This window comes from Pollicipes pollicipes, unplaced genomic scaffold (genome assembly GCF_011947565.3).
Source record: "Pollicipes pollicipes isolate AB1234 unplaced genomic scaffold, Ppol_2.1 Scaffold_4002;HRSCAF=4701_pilon_pilon_pilon, whole genome shotgun sequence".
NCBI lineage: Eukaryota > Metazoa > Arthropoda > Thecostraca > Pollicipedomorpha > Pollicipedidae > Pollicipes > Pollicipes pollicipes.
Genome location: NW_023596420.1, coordinates 19782403 through 19802517, shown reverse-complemented (window position 1 = coordinate 19802517; position 20115 = coordinate 19782403). Strand labels below are relative to the sequence as shown.

At 47.0% G+C, this 20115-nt stretch overlaps 1 long non-coding RNA gene across 1 annotated transcript in view; it reads right to left on the bottom strand.

Moving 5' to 3' along the window:
• Window positions 1–1637, bottom strand: part of LOC119094082 (uncharacterized) — a 6643-nt gene extending 5006 nt beyond the window's left edge. Inside the window, exons 1-2 of the long non-coding RNA XR_005093754.1 lie at window positions 1559–1637; window positions 697–775 (exon numbers count right to left, since the gene is read on the bottom strand). This is a non-coding gene — a long non-coding RNA (uncharacterized LOC119094082). The remainder of the gene's footprint in view (window positions 1–696; window positions 776–1558) is intronic.
• Between the last annotated feature and the right edge of the window lie 18478 nt (window positions 1638–20115).

The window sequence follows — 20115 nt, the reverse complement described above, 5'->3', positions numbered from 1 at the left end:
ACACATTTCCGCCACTACCGTTTGAACCAAAGACGGAAGAATACTCCGCGGCGGAGCGACCTCGCGCACGTCCGACCCCGACCGCAAACTCTAGCGGACCCAAGTTTCGGACACCCATATTACAACAGGCACTTTTCAGGTACTTTTATGCTTCTCGGCCCTGAACCCGCCTGGCCAATGGGTTGGCAGGCTTTTAATGGCGTTTCTATGGCGTCGTACATGCCTGAATGACCTTGCTTCATGGGTGTGTTGCTCAGCAGCTATCTGGTTGGGCGGTACTTGTAATTACGCTCCCCTCCCCCTTCTAACCCGAGTGGCGGGCACCACGCTCAGCAGACTTGTCTGTGTCATTTGCTCTTTGCCGTCACCTAGCCCCCGGCTAATATGCCCCGCCAAGATGCTCAGTCCGGGGCGTATTCATGGAGAGCACCGGGGGCACATGCCCTAATCCGTCACTCCGCCATCAAATGTTTGCGTGCATGGTTATGCACTTACGAACTCAATCAAATCACAAGTCGAGGCAGACACCCTAAGAAGTGTATGAAGTACGTCTGTTTGCTTTGGATACGCGATGGCAGGAAACTCACGCGCCTGTGCCGCGCTAAAATGTGTTTCTGGATGTACAACTGGGAGTTGTGCACTTCCTTCTTATTGCAAAATTTGGCATACACCGCTATGGCCAGCGGCAACACTTACGATGTCCAACTCCCTAGGGAACGTCTTCTCTAGTTCCGCTTTGACGTCGCGGAACCTCGAAGCGTACCCTCATGCGCCACTGCAACGCGACAATAACATGAATGACGAGATGAATTCGAAACCATGACATACTTCCATTAACTACGTAAGCATGTTTTTGCCAAATTCCATTACCCTTGCTCCTGGTTACGCAATGGCAATAACGCAGGAATTGGGGGGGGGGGGGGGGAGGCAGGTGTGACTGAGTCTCAACTATTCCCCCTTCATGCACTTGCTGTAAACTTGCAACCCTCTCTCCCTTTTGGACACGTGCTAGTTACGTTAGGGGAAACCTACTACCCAGCCAACTGGTAACGCTGTAGCAAGCGTAAGCATAACGTCCCAAAAAGGTAACGTCCGTTCGGCCTCTAAGTGGGCTAGATATACGAAACAGACAGACGTGCCACTTGTCATAACTGGAAGTCAACGGTAAGTCTTTAACGTTTTAAAACGTTTCAAAATATTTGAACAGAATTGTCGGAAACAACTGAGTGCAGCGTTACGTTGCCCTCCCCCATCCCCCCCCCCCCCACCCCCATGCACACACTCCCATTGTCACGCTTTTGCTACACCCCCCGACGCTCCATAAACAGCTTTTTATACGTTCCATAAAATATGGGTGGGCACTTTGGGATTTAAACATCTTTAAACACTTAAACCCAGTTTGCGTATCATGATTTTCATGAACATTTTTGACATTTTCATTAACGTAATATATGGACGGCACCTACCGCAATTTTAGGATGCTAGGCATGCGCCAGCCCAACCAATGTCTGATAAATCGCCTTTAACCGTGAATGACAAACAAATCAGCATGACTTACCAGTAAATGACGTGAATTTTCAACCCTCCTCCCATGTTTTCTTAAAAAGTAGGGAAGTGCCGAAATGCCACGAAACCACGAAATCAACCCACTTCCCCAAGCATCGAACACGAAACACCAAAAACACACACACACAGACAACAACGGTGGCGCAGATTAACTCGTTGCCATGGTAACTGTTTATGTACGTACGGTTGCGCCCAAAGTCTTTAATAGGAAAGGACTAAACTGCTGACCAAACCTGTTGACATACCGCTGCTCCAAACCTATGACACTGATCGACATGGAATCTTTACTATTCGGTGCCGCTTGGTTGATAACCTATCCTTTCCATAACATGGTGAGCTTGAATCAGGATAAAGGTCCCCAAAATACAAACACCGTAAAAATAGGGCCGCAGACAACACAACGCACCGAGCCTATGACGCCGATCAGAATGAAATCTTCATCAATTGCTGTGTCCATAGTTAATATCCTGGACTTTCCGGAACATGTTGACCTTGGATACATGGTTGAAAGTCACCAAAAGGTCAAGTACAGGTTGAAGGTCACCAGGAATACCCAAAACTACCAAAATTGGCTGCAGACGGCCCCGTGCTCCGAGCCTATGGCACTGATCAGCACGAAACCTTCACCAATCGATGCGCCATAGTCGATATTTAATTCTATCCAGAACATGACAACCTTGATTCAGGTCACCAAAAAAAGTCACCAAAAATACCAAAAACAGGAAAAATAGGGTTCCAGGAAACCCATGCTTCGGGCCTATGGCATCGATCAGCATGAAACTTTCAACCAATCGATGCGCCATAGTCGATATCCTATTTTTTCCAGAATATGGTGACCTTGGTACACGTCAAAAGTCACCACAATCGGCCGAAACCCTCTGAAATTGGTTTGCGGACAACCCCATGTTACGATTCTATAATACCAATCGGAAACAAACCGTCACGAATCGATGCACCATAGACCAAGTGTGAAAAAGGTGCCTTTTCTGTCACAGATGAAATTTGGAACCTTCTAAATTGTCACCTGCAGCCGAATCTTCCAGAAACCGTTGCCATGAACTCTAAATGCAATTAAGCACAAAACGAAGACAAATTTAATGTGATGCGTCGTAACCACGAAACTTTTATCGCGATTTCATTTGCACTCAAATATCATTTGCTGGCCATCAAGCATTGAAAATGGTTGAGGCTTAATTGATAAAGTATCAGATAAAGGCATACTTAACATAACCAGCCTGAAGACGTGTGATTTCCTATTCAAATAAGGGAAGGGGATTGTGGTTCCTAACCATAGATGTAGTTCCCCATTTTTAGTCATCATTTTTAAGCGCTATTCTTCATTAACCACATTTTGTAGGGTTTAGTCCCACAAACTAATTTTAAGACACTACACTCCTGCTCCCAACTGTGAAAAGGAAGTGCGTCAAATCTGTGGAGTAAACTGTTATGAGTGCATTTTGTGGGGCAGACTCATTCCTTTTTTCTTCCCTCCCACCTTTGATCCATCAACCCTACGTATTTGCAAAACTGCATCTCTGTAGCCCTAGGGCGACCTTCACTATCTTCGTATAATCATTACCGGTGTAGACCTCACACTTGCCACTATGATCCCATTCATTTAGAAAAAAAATCCGTGCAATTTTGGTATCAACAGATGCAAACGCTATTTTTGAACACCTCTACCACCTTTGTTCAGATTCATATGCAACCGTATGAAAATAAAAAGCGTTTTATCTCACGACTGTCCACCGATGAGTCCGCTAAGCCAGAGGTGCAACGGGCAATGTGAGGAGCCTACAACAGTGATGTTTAGTCTCTTACCTCAAAGCCGCTGTTACTCTCAGCAGCAGAAAGCCCCGGATGAATCTTTGTCATGTGCTGCTCCAACGTACTCCGTTTACCTCTGGAGCTACAGCTCAGATACTCACAAGCAACAATCCTAGATCGGCACGGCTTTTTAACGCTATTGCATTAAAAACTGACGATTAGCTATATTCTTATGGTCAATCGACTTCCCACGCCATGAACACAACTAACAGCAGCCCACAACCTTGCATTGAATCTAACGCATCACCGCGCGGCGAGCCTTCGAGCCCATCTGTCTCAAATGGCACGACACTTTGAAACGCTGCATAGCAAACTTATCACGTTCGTCGGAGGATGCTGCGGCCAGCTATGATCCTTACGACTAGTTATAAGCCCAGTTATTTGGTATTTTATTCTGTTTAGTATGTAAAGTGAATCTTGGCTGAAAAATCTGTGAAAAGCACTGATATAGGAGCATTGGAAAAGCACTGGGTCACCGCTGATCTGAGACGTCAACACTGATATAGTATAGTTTGTAGTTTATTTCCGGCGCCTACTAAGAACTATCCTGATTAGAGCTACTATGCTTGGCAGCATACTGCGACTTAATTTACTCATGCAGCGAAACGTCAACCTTTCGACATGCATTCTACACATGCCCACGCTGCAAGTGTTACCGAGCACAGACCAATACAAAGCCATAGGTTTTGTTTGGCTGGGATGGTAAGTTGCAATGTGGTCTGGTCTATTGAGATTGGTTTGCATTTTCGCAATTTTGTCACTCATTGGTTCACAAAAGTGTCAGCTTTTGTCACCGATCATATCCGGTATATCAAAAGCTTTTTCACAACTGCCATAGTAGATACACTGTCCTTACATGCCCTACCGATTGGCAAAGGTATCATGCTGATCAGTGCCATAGGCTGGGACCCTGGGTTTGCCCGCGACCCTATTTTTCTGGTTTTTGTATTTTTGTTGACCCTTGACGTAGGGGAGAACGGACAAGGCGGACACCTTAACGGTTTTTTTATATGGGAAGTTCATAAGTCTGTCCAGAAAGTCTTTAGCAGGTGGATATTGAAGTCTGATCAATTGTCCATATCTTACAAAAGCGCTGGTTTGATATCTCTTCACGTTAAAGTGTGATCCTAAATATCAGGCAATGTTTTTTTTCTCATTTTGCCCCTGGCTTGGAGCAAAACGAAGCAGTATTCGGAGCAAAACGGACAAGTGATGAGATTGAATAAACGAAATAAATATTTTCATTTATCATTTTTTAATGAAAACGCATTCATAAATGCATTGCTCGGTGAGTAGGTATTTATATGGACGTCCAATAGCTATATTTCTTAAGTTTGGGCTCCCATATTTTGTTCGAAACATCCCACTCCATACTCATTTCCCCGGTATGACCCCACAAATAAAGGTTATAATGGCCAGCAAATGTGCATCACAGCTTGGTGTGAAGCGACAGCCATTGCTGCATGGCTTAGACACAGCACTAGAGAAACACAGCCTGGTGCTTACACAGTGAGACGACAACGATTGAGCCTCAAACACACAAGTCATGGAGCAAAGTTCGCTCAGGAACACTCCCTCGCTTTTCTCATTAATCCACTTCTTAGTCACTGTGAACGCAAAACACTCTTAGCTCAGTTCGCTCAGTTCCACTGAGCGCGGCGCTGGTGGCGGACGCGCCGTGGTCTCTCCCCACCTCGCGACCCAGTGGCCTTTTAGCTGATCGGTTACCATGTTTCGTAAACAGTTTTAGTGGCAGTGTGAGAGTGAGAGTGACTGTGCGCGAGTGGGAAGGTGAAGGGATCATTTCGCTGATCACGTGAATCGCGACCTACTACCGTGACTACTGTGACTACCGAGAAGGGACCACCTGTCTGCCGGTGTGCAGCGACGGGCTCGAGGCGACAACTACCGGCGGCTTCTGAGCCTATATACAACGCGACTACAACCATCTCCGCTCCAGTTCTGGAGCGGACAAGCTAGCAAGCTAGCGGCAAGCCTGCGTTCTGCAATGAATCGCCAGGTGCTCCGCCTGTTCGTGACCTTGGCGGTCGCCCAGGTTATCGTGCGGGCCACCGTGCCGGCCCCAAATCCCTGGCTCCCGGCTCGGCGCGTGCCCTCGGGCCATGCGGGGTCAGCTGTTGAGTGCGGACCGCGCCAGGTCACCGCGGCGGCCAGGGGCGAGCCCAGAATTGTCTTGGCCGGCTTGGGTGCGGGCGTGAGCGCGGGCCGGCCCTCTGGTGGTCGCGGGCCTGACTCAGGCGGGCCCGACTCAGGTGAGTCAGGCCCGCGACCACCAGAGTACACTCAGACTCAGCCGCCCGGCGCGCCGGGGCAAGCGATCGCAGCGCCGGGGCTATGGGGAAAGGGTGAGGTGGCGGGCGCCCGGCGATTGCCGTGCGGGTGAACTATACATCGCGCAGTTAAACATGCAAAGTTTGAAGCCCAAACTGCCAGATCTGCGTCCCAGTCTAGCTGATATGCATCAGTTTGATATTCTCGCACTCAGTGAAACGTGGCTGCGGCCATCTGTCCCCGCCCGGCTGCTGAACATTGATCGGTACCGGCTGTACCGACACGACCGGCCTGCAGACAGCGGACCGCCTAGAGGTTGCGGAGGGGTCGCAGTTCTGGCGCGAGACTCGTTTGATGTAACTGTTCTGAAAACGCCTCATACTGCCGTTGGTTCATCGAATCTTGAGATTATTTGGACCCTTGTTCGACCCGCTAAAGCAAAACAGATTATTTTCGGGTCATTGTACCGACATCTCACTGACACAGCCCGGCAGGTGTCTGATGATCTCGATGATTTGGAGAACCAGTTACAATGTATAATGTCCACACATGACTGCCTAACAGTGATCGCCGGTGATTTAAACATCAACCTGATTGGCTCGAGCACAGGCGCTGGCTATCAGAAATGGATGCAACTGCTACGGTCTTGCAATCTGCATATGTGTAACGATTCCTATCCAACGTACCGTCCTGCTGGCTCGCTGATAGATGGTACGATCACAAATCACAAGGACCTCATCCAACGCTGTGGTGTCACCGCCTGTCACTACAGTCCGCATGACTTCACGCGAATATTGCTGAAAGTATCGAAAGAGAAACGCCAAACCAATATCATCACATCCCGCTGCCTGAATCGAGTTGATTTTGATTATTTCAATGATTTGCTTGTAAACGCCGACTGGTCTCTCGTCTATGGAAGTGCGACGACGTCTGAGAAGTGGGACTCTTTTCTAGGAATGTTTATACCCCATTTGAATGCCGTCACGCCTGCCCGGCGCATTAAACTGCGCAATCAATCCGCCCCGCCTGGCTCAGCTGATACGCGTGTGTTGATGGTTCGTCGCCGCGTCGCTCTAGCGTGCTGTTCGCGTGCTGAATACAAGGCACTCAACAAGCAGACACGGGCAGCTTTTAGACGGAACTGTCGCGATCATATCAGGAAGCATATTCCTGAGGCGGGTCACTCCGGCATGTGACGGTGCGTTAAATCGATCACTGGCAGTAAACAGGGTACGTCGGCCACACCTAAGATTCATCCTGACACTCTGATCACTACTCTGTGAAGGTAGGGCCTATGACTGCCGCCAGCGTGCCGAACCGAGGCACGGATTTGCCAGTCCGGCTCCCCCGAGTTATGACCTGCTCATTTAGGGTGCGTCCTGTGTCATGCGATGAGCTGCTTGCAGCTATGTCTACTATGAACCCGACGACGTGCTGTGGGATAGATGATTTTAGTACGCAGCTCTTACAGAAGTCTTTTCGTGGTGTCGGCTCTCCCCTTCTTGACGTCATCAATACCAGTCTCATGACGGAACGATACCCGGCGCCTGGAAACACGCTCTTGTCACAGCGCTCCCGAAAACCAGTGATTTGAACGATCCTACCAAATTTAGGCCAATCTCTGTACTGCCAGCCAGCGATAGCAAAGATAGTCGAGCGTGTTGTTCATCATCAACTTAGTTCCTATTTTAACGAGCATGATTTATTTTCGCATACACAACACGGATATCGTACGAATTTTTCAACAGAGACCGCGCTTACTGTAATGACGGATAGAATACTCACCGCGATGGATGCTGGGGAGATCGCTCTGCTTGTTTTGATAGATCTGTCAAAATGTTTTGACGTTGTGGACCACCAGCTTCTCTTATCCAGCTCAAAATATACAATATCGACACGAAATGGTTTTGAAAGCTATCTTTGCGAGCATACCCAACACGTTCAGGCCAGATATCCTTCAGGGCATAATACGCGCTCTCGTAGTCTTCCGAGTGGGATGGGGGTATTTCAGGGTACCGTCCTCGGGCCGCTCCTATATTCCATTTTCTCGAACGATCTAGCGTTGTATTCAGAAGGCGCTACAGTGTTACAATATGCCGATGACACACGCATTTTGGTTACTGGAAAAAAAGTGCAATGCAACAGCTTGTCGCAAACCATGGAGAGCACCTTGCCAATTATATTGGACTAGTTTAACAACCACTCTATGAAAGTCAATACAACAAAAACACAGTTAATGGGTTTCGGGACGAAGGCTCTGTTGCGTCATATGCCTCCTGTGCATGTCAAGTGCGGGTCAGCTGTCATCACTGAAAGCAAAACCTGTCAGAAAGGCTTTAGGTTAAGCCATTGATTTCCGATGCCGCCACCTCTAACAGCCGAAATCGCGGGGCGCCCGTTTTGCCAGGGTGCTCCATTTTGCCCCATTTTCCCCTAATCTAAGGTCATCATGTTCCGAAAAAGATAGGTTATCGACAGAAATGGTGTCGAATGGTGGAGGTTTTTATATCGATCGGTGGGGCTCGGTGGGGTGATCGGATCGGTGGGGCTGTGTACAAGTTTGGGCAGCCGTTTTTTTACCTTCCCATTTAACACGCCTCCCTATTAACCGAGCACCAAAAATGAATTAAACTAACCAAATGAACACCTTCGCAAAATTGGATGATTCCCAACCGAAATGAACGTTTGACCACCGATGGCATTACCATCAATATGGACCACCATTTTCTTATATTTTATTTCACCGCCGGTTTTAACCGAGTGTTAGCCGTAGTAGTACCTAATTTAAGCACTAAATTCACAATTTAAATGACCAGAATAATATTTTCCACCAGATTCCATATGGTTTTACCAAATGTGTGAAATAAATCAGCAAGACATGGAAGGAAATAAATAAATCATACCAGAATCTGGGATATTCAGGCCATCAGCAAAAACAATCATATTATAAATCAAACTGGCACCAACTCCCGAACGTTTTAGGACGCAGACGCATGAATTCCGGCGTTCGCCATCCCCACCCTTGGCAGTGCCCCTGGGCTTGTAGGCAAGTGAGCGACGTTCTGAGAGTGAGTCGCTGGCTCGTTTTGAGTTTCGTGTACATGCCTACACGTCCCATGGCGCAGGCGGTTAGGGCCGGCATAGGGGACATGTACCTCCCGTGGGCCTTGTTGGGCCTGCGGGCCCATCAGGACAGACGACCAAGGGCCCGAAGGATTCGCGGGGTACGATCCCGGCCCGCAGGCCGGGTCCTCATAGGTCAGCCAAAGGGCACCACCTTGCGCCTGAAGGCCTCTTCAAAGGTCAGAGACCACCAATGCTGAGCAGCTGGCTCTGTGTCGGCTTGAGCCCCTGGGTGCCCATTACAAAGCAGGGACAAGGCCGGGGTCCGTGGTTGTTATTGTAGGCTTTCTGCGTTGGTACACCCTGACACCCTGAAACAGGATGTCCCTTCTGTCAGTCATGGGTCCACAGAGCTTAAAGGGAATGTTTCGCATTTGAAGATATTGAAGAAAGCACAGATATGGTATAAGAAACCAACTTACAACTATTGGTATACTTTTTTATATGGAAAAGGCTGCTTTAGACAAAACTATTGTCTTTTCAGTAAATATGCTCCCCGATGCGTCATGGTTTGATTGTGTCATCGTACATTGCACAACGTTGACTAAGAACTAATTGACGGCCGTTGTATCTGAAAATCGCGCTCACGAACGTCAGATATATATGAACGCCTCGACACTTATATTTGTCTTGGCCCTGATCGCCGCATAGTTTATGGAATGGCAATATTTGAATGACGTTATTATGACGTCCTGAATGACAAGATGACTTTGGCATACTCTCCCCGATATAGCTCTCCCCATTTTCGTAGGCGTCTAGCTCAGAAACTAGAGGGGTTTAGGTCAAAAGAGGGGCAGGATTTTGAACAGCACCAAAAGGTCTTGAAGATGGTCATTTCAGTTCGAAACCCCATGCAAATGTGGAACGCTCCTTTTAGCAGGGAAGCCTGTATCGACAAGGGGCTCCTAGTTGGTCCTAGAAAGGCTTGTACCGTGTGTTGCAAAACCGGTCCTGGTGAAAATAGCTTATCAAAAGCCGCTACCGCGGATGATCCCTTCAGATCCGGTGCAGGACGGTCTTACCAGCGTCAGATCAGCATCCGGGTTCGCCAGAGTCGGCGCAGAGGCCCAGCTTATCAGATCCAGCTTAGCGGTCGCTCCCACTGGATCTAGCGAACGGCCGTGAGGATGTTGAAGACGCTTGAAGATATGGGAATGTATTGTAATTTCCACAAACGTTTTGAGTACTTATTGTGTCAAATAACGTGTGTTGAACAGCCGGACGGCCGAGCGCGCAATCTGACGTTTGCAACGCGAGGGGCACTTGATTCAACGCATTCGTGCTAAGTGTGCTCGTTTCTCAATTTAAACTGCATTATAAGAGTCGCGTCGGGAATACTGCGCTTCAAACAGACGCACCAACGAAAGAGGGACGAGAAACATCGAGGGGTGGATGGCTGAACGGAGGTTGGGCCTCCAAATTTCTGAGAGTTGTCATTAGCCCTATGGGTGGCGGCTGGAAAACAAATACAAAAGGATATCGGCTCCCGCCTTCGGTAGCTTCCCAAGTTCATGGTAACGCTAAGTGCGTTTAGCGTTCCGCATGCAATTTTGTTCCTTTGCCCGCTCCACCAACAGACGGGCACGAGTTCAATAATTTGGGTTAGTCCAAGGCTGCGTGAAACAGTTTAACACGCTTTGAAAAGTTTGGGCGATGCATTCTGCGCGTCCTCCACAGGTGTTGCCACCACTGGTACATAAAAACAGAAATTGTCGGACCTGTGGTAATACATGTTCGGTGTTGCAGGAGTCGTATCTGTTTACATATGCAGGAATGTGTTGCGGCTGCTACTGCCGTGTAGGGCTAGCATTAATCTGGATATAATTTAGACGACCTTGCAGATAATTGCTGTCTGCGCTTGTGGCAAAAGGTGATAGGCCTGTGTTACTAATTTGCTCAATTCTACTTGCAGTAAAAAGAAAGGGAGAGCTCGCTCAATGGTTGTTGGGACTGACCGCATATGCGATCATATGATGCCTATGTCTATGATCACGTGAGGTGGATGAGTCCAGCTCACGTGAAGTAGGGGAGGTTGTAGCATTACATATTGTCCAAGTTGGCGAATTAACGGCTCTCGGGTGGCCACACGGGAGCTCCTATTCCCATTGGTAGCTGTGTTTATCAAGGCATCTGGCATTTCAAAACAAGCTACAAATCGTGTCAAAAACGTAATGATAGCGTACGCACAGCCTATACTTTTTGCCTTTGCCGATGGATGAATGTGGTGTATCTACTTGACAAGATGCATCCACACTTCTTGGATAGAATAAACGCTTGGGGCGGCTTAAAATGCACTGTACGGACAGTTGTTTGGCCAAATATTCGGTTTGGTCAATCATGGTCAAATCTTCCATTTCGCGCCGCATTTCGAGTAGTTGGCAGCTTATTTGTTAAAAAAAATGCAATACCCGCATCTGGAGCTTCATACACATTTCACTCGAACTGCAAAAAACAGAAGCAATCCCTCAAAAAAATAATTCCGCTGACAGAGAAGGGATGAAGGTTACTGTTTCCATTAGCCCGTCCACGTTATACTTCGAATCAATAAGCCAAACAAAACCGACTTAATCAATGTCGCTAGCGGCGCTGCTTACGCCCAGCCTACCCGTCCCCTTTCAAGGCGAAAATTAATGGACCACTCCTTTGCTGTCTGCGGACATTACCAACGCATTTTTAAGCACCCGAATCGGTCTTTGGTAAAAATGAATTCCGCTGATTCGGCATTCTACGAATCGACGAACTGCAAGCTTGTTTTTCAACTTCACATTTTTGGATTTATATTCCATAGGGCCGTACTTTAATGTGTTAAAACATGCCACGATCTTTTGTAAAAAGTCACTTGAAATTGGGCCATCTATAACGGTGGTGTCTGGGATTGTCCGGTCATTGTGGATGTCCCGTCTCCGGTGACCTGCCCGGAGCTCCGCGACAGCGAGCGAAAGCAGTGCCACAATAGTTTACGCCGGCCAGCAAACCGCAGGCGGGCGTTTTCGCGCCTCAAACGGCTGTCGAAGCGGGTCGACGGCACCGGGCACACCGAGCACCAGCGTCACGCCACACTTGTAAGCGGGTCGACGGCACCGGGCACACCGAGCACCAGCGTCACGCACTCTTGTTTTGCGCATACGTGATCGTACCCTTCGACACCATCCTTTAAATCTGATTGAACGATTGCCAGTTTGAACATAATCTCCCTGGATCTTGCTTGGAGCTCACATAAGGTTAATTGCCATAGTCCCCTAGCCCAACCGGTTTTAGACACGGCTGCAGGGCTATTTTCGAGTTAATAGCATTGTGGTTATCAGCCGCTTTTCAAGGACTTCCAGTTAGCCTATGCAACAAGTTTTCTGTCTGCCTTTGTAACTGGCGGTTGGATCCTTTGATTAGCTGGCCGGCACTGCACATCAGGCCTTGACCAACCGATGTTGAAACCGAAGAAGAAACACCATCAGCTGACAAGCGCATTTTGACCATGCCGTGTACGCTGGGTCGTTGTCTTTGCTGCGATGTTATGCTGTAACATGAGTTACTGCAAGCGAATTAATGCATTTTCTGCCGATGGTCCAAGCGACTTTTACGCGGTTATCACACATAGCCCCATTTTAACACTAGCTATGTTGGTATACTCACCATGCGTGTGCATGCTAAATGACCAGCGTGACATACTTTCCTGCAGCATGTGCAAAGTTAGGCGCGCAAGCGTAAATGTAAGGTCCGCGACAGGCATTGGTCACGAAAAGGTTTTGAGACGTGGGTAGAGTGCCTGGTTTTCCATTGGATATTACTTTCATTGCTAATTTTAGCTCTCCTCTCAAATGTACTTCACTGAAACTTATCAGATGTAATGTTGCTGTTGCGATTCAACAGATCCAACAGTAATTAAGACATGGCCTGATAGTACGCATGAGGAGTCCAGCATGAACCAAGAGCCAGCTGGCATGGCCGCTGAGAGATCCATTAAAAGCAAATGTTTAGTCACTAATATGGTCAGAGAGCCCAGGAGAACCCAGAGCCAGCCTGGCCTGGAAATGTAATGAGGATCCAGCCAACAACCAAGATGCAGCATAAAGCTGAAGGCACCACCAAGAACAGGGATCTCACATGGAAGCATTGTTAAAAAAAATTATGTATTCACCTGGGCTTGCGTATGCAGTGTGCACATGCTAAAATAAAAGCCATCTGTAGGATATGTTTCATATCATACATTCACTTCGCTGACAGAACGTTGTCAAAAAGCAGCGCGATCTAGTGTTGACGAATGAGCCAGTGACGAACAGGAGTCGGAATAATAAAACGGATTTTGAATGATATTATTGAAACTAGAAGCGAGGGTGCGGTGTTTGTGACCAACTAATTGGAGCTAACCAATCGTATGTTGGGTTTAGAAGTAGTGAGAAACCAGGAGCCAAAGCCTGGCGTTTGCAAAATAAGCCATATCATCCACGAACCAGCGACTAGTGGTAATGAAAGAACTAGCCGAAACAAGAGATCTGGGGCCTCGTTTTGAAGGGGGGGGGGGAAAACGGGTACTCGAAACCAACATTGAAAGCCAGGCACATGTTTGCCGGTTACATATCTGTAGGGATATAAACACGAATGCAAATTCAGTGGCAATGACAAAACGTAATATTTCATTATTCATCAAGTATCATCATGTTCATCAGAATATTAAGCAGGCATGTTTTTACGTAAGTTGTTCAGTGCAATAGCGAGGAACATTATTCAAAAAGACTTAAGACAATAGTAATAGTTTAATTTTGAGCAAAACCAGGAGGAATGGAAATGTAGTTAGGTTAATATTTCAGCAACATACCTTTATGTAACATTAGCAGAAGGGATTCAAATTGCCTGCCGATGATCCTACTCCATTTTTCAGATTTTTCCAAACAGCAATGCACAATTTTCACAGGAAGCCAACACTCAGTGGATTTAAACAAAGGCCGATTGCCAGCCATCACCACGATACAGTTGCCTATCTACAGAATTATGATACGCGAACATACGTGTACGTTCAAACGAATTCAGGACAAATAAGCATCACAATTCAGGCAAATATCAAAAATGACTGCCACATTGATAAAGAATACACTCACTAAAGTGTTCAACATGTCACTAAGCCGAGGTGTTTTTTCTTCCACCTGGAAAGAAGCAAAAGTTCATTCCCGTTTCAAAAAACAGGGTTCAAGCTCGGATCCTGCCAAAAAACAGACCAATCAGTTTACTTCCTTGTGTGTCGAAAATTCTTGAAAGAATTATCTTTAATAGTATCTCTCAACGCCTAATCGAAATGGGCTGCTCTCTGAGAAACAAAGTGGATACCGTCCAAAATATAGCACACAAATTCAGCTGGTATATCTAATTAACAATCTTTATGCACCTTTGAACCGAGGCAATGACTTTACAGCCGTTTTCTTGGACAATAGTTAAGTATTTACTTGGACATTTGACAAGATATGGCATAAAAGTGCAAGTGCAAGAACTACTGTGTGACTACCCTACTCAAGTGCAAGAACTACTGTGGTTTGTCAGGAACTCCCCTAAATTGGCTACAATGGTATCTCTCAAAACGTAAGCAGATAATTAAGGTAGGCAACAGTTTCAGCACGCCTAGGACCATACATGCTGGGTGCTCGCAGGAGTCTGTTCTGGGACCTCTCCTTGCGCTTCTATATCACGACCTAGCAGACAAAACTGATAATGACGTACTGTTCTTTGCCGTTGATGCTACGCTAGACACAGCTAACTCACACGACCCAGTTACCGTACAAGCGGCAATCCAACACGACTTACATATTACACAAGAGTTCGGCAAAGACAGGTTCATCACGTTTAAAGCCATGAAAACAATTCAACAAACATTCACCAGCAGAAACACACATAACCCATCGCAGCTGGCATTTGATGGACAACGAATTCCTTCCGTTACAAGCCACAAACACCTTGGCCTGACGATATCTGCTAATTTACACTTTCATCAGCGTGTTAATGGTACCATCTCCAAAAATCAGTATAGCCCTTGGGCCTCTCTACACACTATCGGGACTTCTGCCTCGGCATATTCTCAACGACATATATACAACTTACATTCTTCCTTTGTTTGATTATTGTGACGTCGTATACAACGGACTTTTAAACCAGCGACTCCCTTAGAGTTGACATATTACAGTACAGAGCAGCAAGACTAATCACCGGTGCACTCTACAGACCACGCACTCGCGCGCGGTTGGACGATTTGGGATGGAACACTCTCAAATCACGAAGAAACATGCACAGACTGACGCTGTTCCACACCCTCATCCACAACCAACATCTTTTGCCAACAAACGTCACTGCACTTCTACCTGACACACGAGCACTTGCAACAGGACGCCAACTACGCAATGCAACGACACTCACATTACCACCAAACAGAACCTCAACATACCAAAAATCATATTCCATCAACTACGAGAGGATGGAACCAGCTCCCGCTTGAGGTGTCATCTCTCCAGTCTTCTCGTTCCTTCAGACGGGAAATATACCAGCGCTGCGGTGTGGCCGCGCCTCCGGTGTAATACAGTTTTGGATCCAGCCATGGTAACATCCTAAATACTAGGCCGAGATTAGGAATGCCTGACCTGAATGTCCGCCTGTTTGAAACTCAAACTCCAACTATACCTAGTCCCTCTTGCTTGTGTGGCTACCCATACGAAGACCCTAAGCACTTTGTACTGAATTGTCCTCGCTATCATGAAATCCGAATTTCAATGCTACGAAAACATATCGTATCATTCCAAAGTTCTCTGAGCTCATTCACAACGAGCAACTAAGTATCTATCTCAGAGGCAGCAGTTTACAGAATAGCAACAGGCAACATATATAAAACAATTTTCAAACATCTCTTTTTCAGACAAAGCGATTCGCCTAGAAACTTCCAGCGGGCGCGAGCAGCAGAAGGGCCACTGAGTGGCGTTGCCGGGCCGGACGTTCTCCGCCGGCCCGAGACGGCTACATATGTGTAGACCGGAGCGGTGGCGGGCGCCTCGCCCGTGTCGGCTTATAGATCGGACGAGTGGGCGGTGGGTCGTGGGTTCCCTGGCGGCGATGGCCATGTCTTGTTATTGTTTGGAGAGGCGCTCAGATTTAAGCGTTCCGCTTATGCGCCAATACGCTTATCATATTATCTACTGCTTTATGTCCACAATAGAAAATAAACATAAAATCAACTAAAATCAAATCACGCATCACGCTTCATTCAAGCATGCAAACGAATTGAAGTAAACAGACACAACACATCTCGCATCAATTACAAATGCGTGCGATTTCAATTGAAGAGGCAACGCACCTCACGCGCCATGCATCACTTACACATGCAAACAGTTTTAAGCTAGCACTTATCACACAAAAAGGTATATATCACGTTCGCATGATCGGTCGCGATGGGCCCTGCATGTAAGATATGGTCGCCGACTTTTTACAAGAACAGATTCGCTCATTTTCCTGTCTGGGTGGTCCAGTGCTCTGTAGGTGATTTTGAGATCTAATAGGACATAGCGAACCTCCCTCGATTTCAGCCTGAGCGTGTTTTGTCAAAAACTGCTCACCGAAAGGGGTACTCACTGTTTTGTTTTTAGCGCCTCGCAGGTATTCATTATATCTGAAACGAATAGGGGCATGGACCCTGACATAGACTTTGTCCCTCCAATAATTTTGCACACAGTCTGCCCTTGATCTTGTAAACCACGCTTTTTGCATGTAAACCCTTTGAAACCCAGAACTGCATAAATGACATCTTTTACCACCCGGTCACTTCGGCTTCGAGATAGAAGATTTGACGGGACACTTTTTAAGCTCATTATCGTTCTTCCAAGCCATGCGTTTGCGCATTTTCGATTTTTCAACAATGTGTTTGATTTTCCAAAGCAAATGCTCGTCTATGTAAGATAGCGTTAAGAATCCGTCTTCCGATAGGACATGTTCCCACTCCTACCACCCGTCACCCACGCGCTCTAGACTTTTTTACAGAAGCAAATGACTTCTCTGATGACGACTTTTTTACTTCTTCCAGCATTCTTAGAATGCTGGAAGAAGTAAAAAAAGTAATCACCAATCCAAGGACGAGTGTAGCGTCCGAATTCGCGGCTTCTCCCAGAGCCGTAGGCTCTACATTTCCGGAGACTGAAGCGTTCTACCTTATTAATTCTGGAGCCTTGGACCTAACCAAGCTGCGCTTTTTCTTGGGAACAAATATAAAAGAAAGGACATAATTATAAATGGTACGATACTTGCAGCTTCAACAGAGAATTAGGGTAGATGGCGTCCTGAACGGTAAGGTCTAGCAGCTATCGGTGTGGTAGGTTCTGAGTTCTAAGTTATCTGTAAGCAATAATTTTAGACATTGCAAAATCTGACGACTTTTGGCCTGACCTTGGGTCACCGAATTTGGAACTGCAGTAAGGAATTAGGCATGGGACATCCAATGGTGAAGGTTTCACAATGATCGGTCCAGCAGGCTCTGAGATCTGAGCTGACTGCATTTGCATGCAAAAATTTTCCCTTCGCGTTTTCGGGGTGTTTGACCTCAGGTCAGGTCTCAGTGTTGCCCCCCCCCCATGATTCACCTCACTGCACGGAATCTATTGGTGAACGTTTTAAGGCGATCGGAAGAGCCGTTTTGGAGAAAAAAATTGCGTGTCTGCATCACATGCCGAATTTTTAGACCCTTGCGCGGGGGTCGGTCACTCCACGGGGGTTGAGGCACGGTGTCCACGCTGGCCACCATGTCCAAATGCGCAGCTAACGCTCCACCCGTCCTGCTGGCCCGCGTGCGCCTCCACAATACTGGCGCGCCTTGCTGTTGCCTCCCTGGCTCTTTGCGTGCAACCTTTGCTGCCAGCAGACCTGCAGTAGAGGGGCTGGCCGCCGCTGATTCCACCCGTATCACGGTCACACATGACCTGCCTTTTACCGTATGTATGTTGTATGTTACCGTACCGTATGTTGCGTACTATGTATGACATGTGCGACAATATATACTTAATCTCCAGCTTCTATTATGTCGATTAGAAGTCGATTTCCTTTCCTGTCCCTGTCGATTTCCGTCTAGTACTGGCGTTCAGGTCGGCACCAGGTCAACGATTGGATAGCTAAAAAACAAAAACAAAAACACAGCATGCACGCTTCGCAGCTGTTGGCGCCGTGCATGCGGTTTGGCTGGACTCTGGAATCATTGTACCTATGCCACACTCTCAAAGAGGGGCACTTGCAGTAGGCCGTGTAGTGGCCCGAGTGCGCCGCGCCAGAATGCTGTGTCACGCCGTGCACTTTATCTATCCAGTCTCCGGATACGGCGGAATATGGCGCAGGTCCAGACCACTGGCGCAGAAGTCCACTGTTATATTAAAGGGAATGTTCCACATTGGCATGACGTTTGAACTGAGATAGCCATTTTGATGCAGTTCACGTTCATGTTGTTTTTAAGACCCAAAACGATCTGGTTCCTGAGTTACACGCCCACAAAAGTGCAAAAAGGTTTGTTTAGAGCCTATTCCAAAGTTGCCTCGACATTAATGATGTCATAGAAGCGTCATGCGTTCGCGGTCATACTACAGGCTGTTTTCTGCTATGGTTAAACAGCGTGGCCGATGGTACATTCGCAAAAGCGATGATGCGGCAAGTATGATGCAATGTTCCGAAGATGATTGGCTGTTAGCAATATTTCGCTGCTGAATGCGTGTTGCGAGCGTAATCGTGAGCACTTTCGGGTTGTGCGGCACTCGTCGTGAACGGGTCACTTTTCCTTATTTCTAGGCCACAGATCAACGTCCTAAAAAAGGACGCCGCATGAATCTCATGGATCTTTTGTTTCATAGGCACTTAATTTTGTTAGGTCCTCCTGTAATCTACATTGTCCATACTCAGAGTAAACAGCAATCACCCTGGTAATTTGGGGTTGACCGTAGTTATTGTGACACGCGTGTCAAAAAAGTACACAACTGAGCTCAGTGGACTTCAAACACATCAAATTAGCAGAGCAATCAAATTGATATTTTGTTTGAGGTGTATATAATTTTGATAGGACCTTTCATAAGCATGAAACGTCCTTTTTTGAGTATGGGATTGCAGCTCTGGATCACAACATTATGCTGCCTAGCAAAGTTATCTGCTCCCACAATGCTGTTTATGGATTTATGTATAGCTTAACTGTTAATAAGCGGTGCAATCACAACCCAGGAGGTCAGGAAATTAGTACTGGTCCACAATGCAGCACAATGTGTATAAGTGGAGCAGCATGTATAATCGCGAAGTCACAACAGAAAGAACCATTCCATCAGTTAAACAATACAAACTTAACTATAGACAGCACTCAAAAAAACACACTAACCTGCATCACTTCTTGATGGAACCACAGCTTGCGGACCCTGGGCAGTCTCTATCTTCTTCTTCCATGCAGCAGCTGTCTTTGAACTCGGTGCAGGTCCAGAACGCAGTTAACGATATGGTGTATTCTTCACCTCAACTGAGTTATGGCACGGCACCCTCTGCCACCTCCTCTCATCCCAAAAATGGCATGAACACCCTTTTGGCATTGCAACAGATGTTTGGCACACAACCATACCAAAAGTACGGCTTGAACCAAGTACAATACCGCTACTCCACCCATCTTCGTTCAAGTACCGCCCACCGCCTGCAGTCTGGGCGCGAAGTGCTTGCTTTCAGGTGTGGTTCAGTACGCCGTTTTTGTCGCACTTGAGGCAGAAATGCAAAAATAGAGCTAAAAGATCGGAAATTTCCATGTTAACGCGCTAAGCGCTAATCGTAAATCTACGATAAATTTTGCGCTTTGCTCACGTAAACGTGTCGAATTATCGTCACTGTCGCGAACGATTCTAATCCTAAATTTACGGCTGTGGTTCACTGACTCATGTAAACTGGGTAACTGCCTGCAAAAAGTACGGCACAAAAAACGGCCAGTCTCCCGAAAGCTAAAAAGAAGACGCGCGGCAAATCTGTCTTTTCCCGTCATGGCGTTTTTTCTTCTTCTTGAAGAGACCTTTTGATCCGCATTGCCCTGAACCCCGTTAAGACTTCGTTTTGAAGAGAGGTGACGGTGAAATGCGGTGTTATGACTGAAAATCTGTGCGAAAATTGCGAGAAAACCTGCAAGTTGATAGTTCCGCGAGCTGTGCAAGTTTGAGATCACACTTACGTGACGAACAAAGCTGAATCGAGGCCTTGAAATATGTGTGATCACTAGTGGTGTTTGCCAGTGGCTAGTATCGATCTTGATGTGATGGGGAATTTGCGTGAGGGTTTTGTACCTCTGAG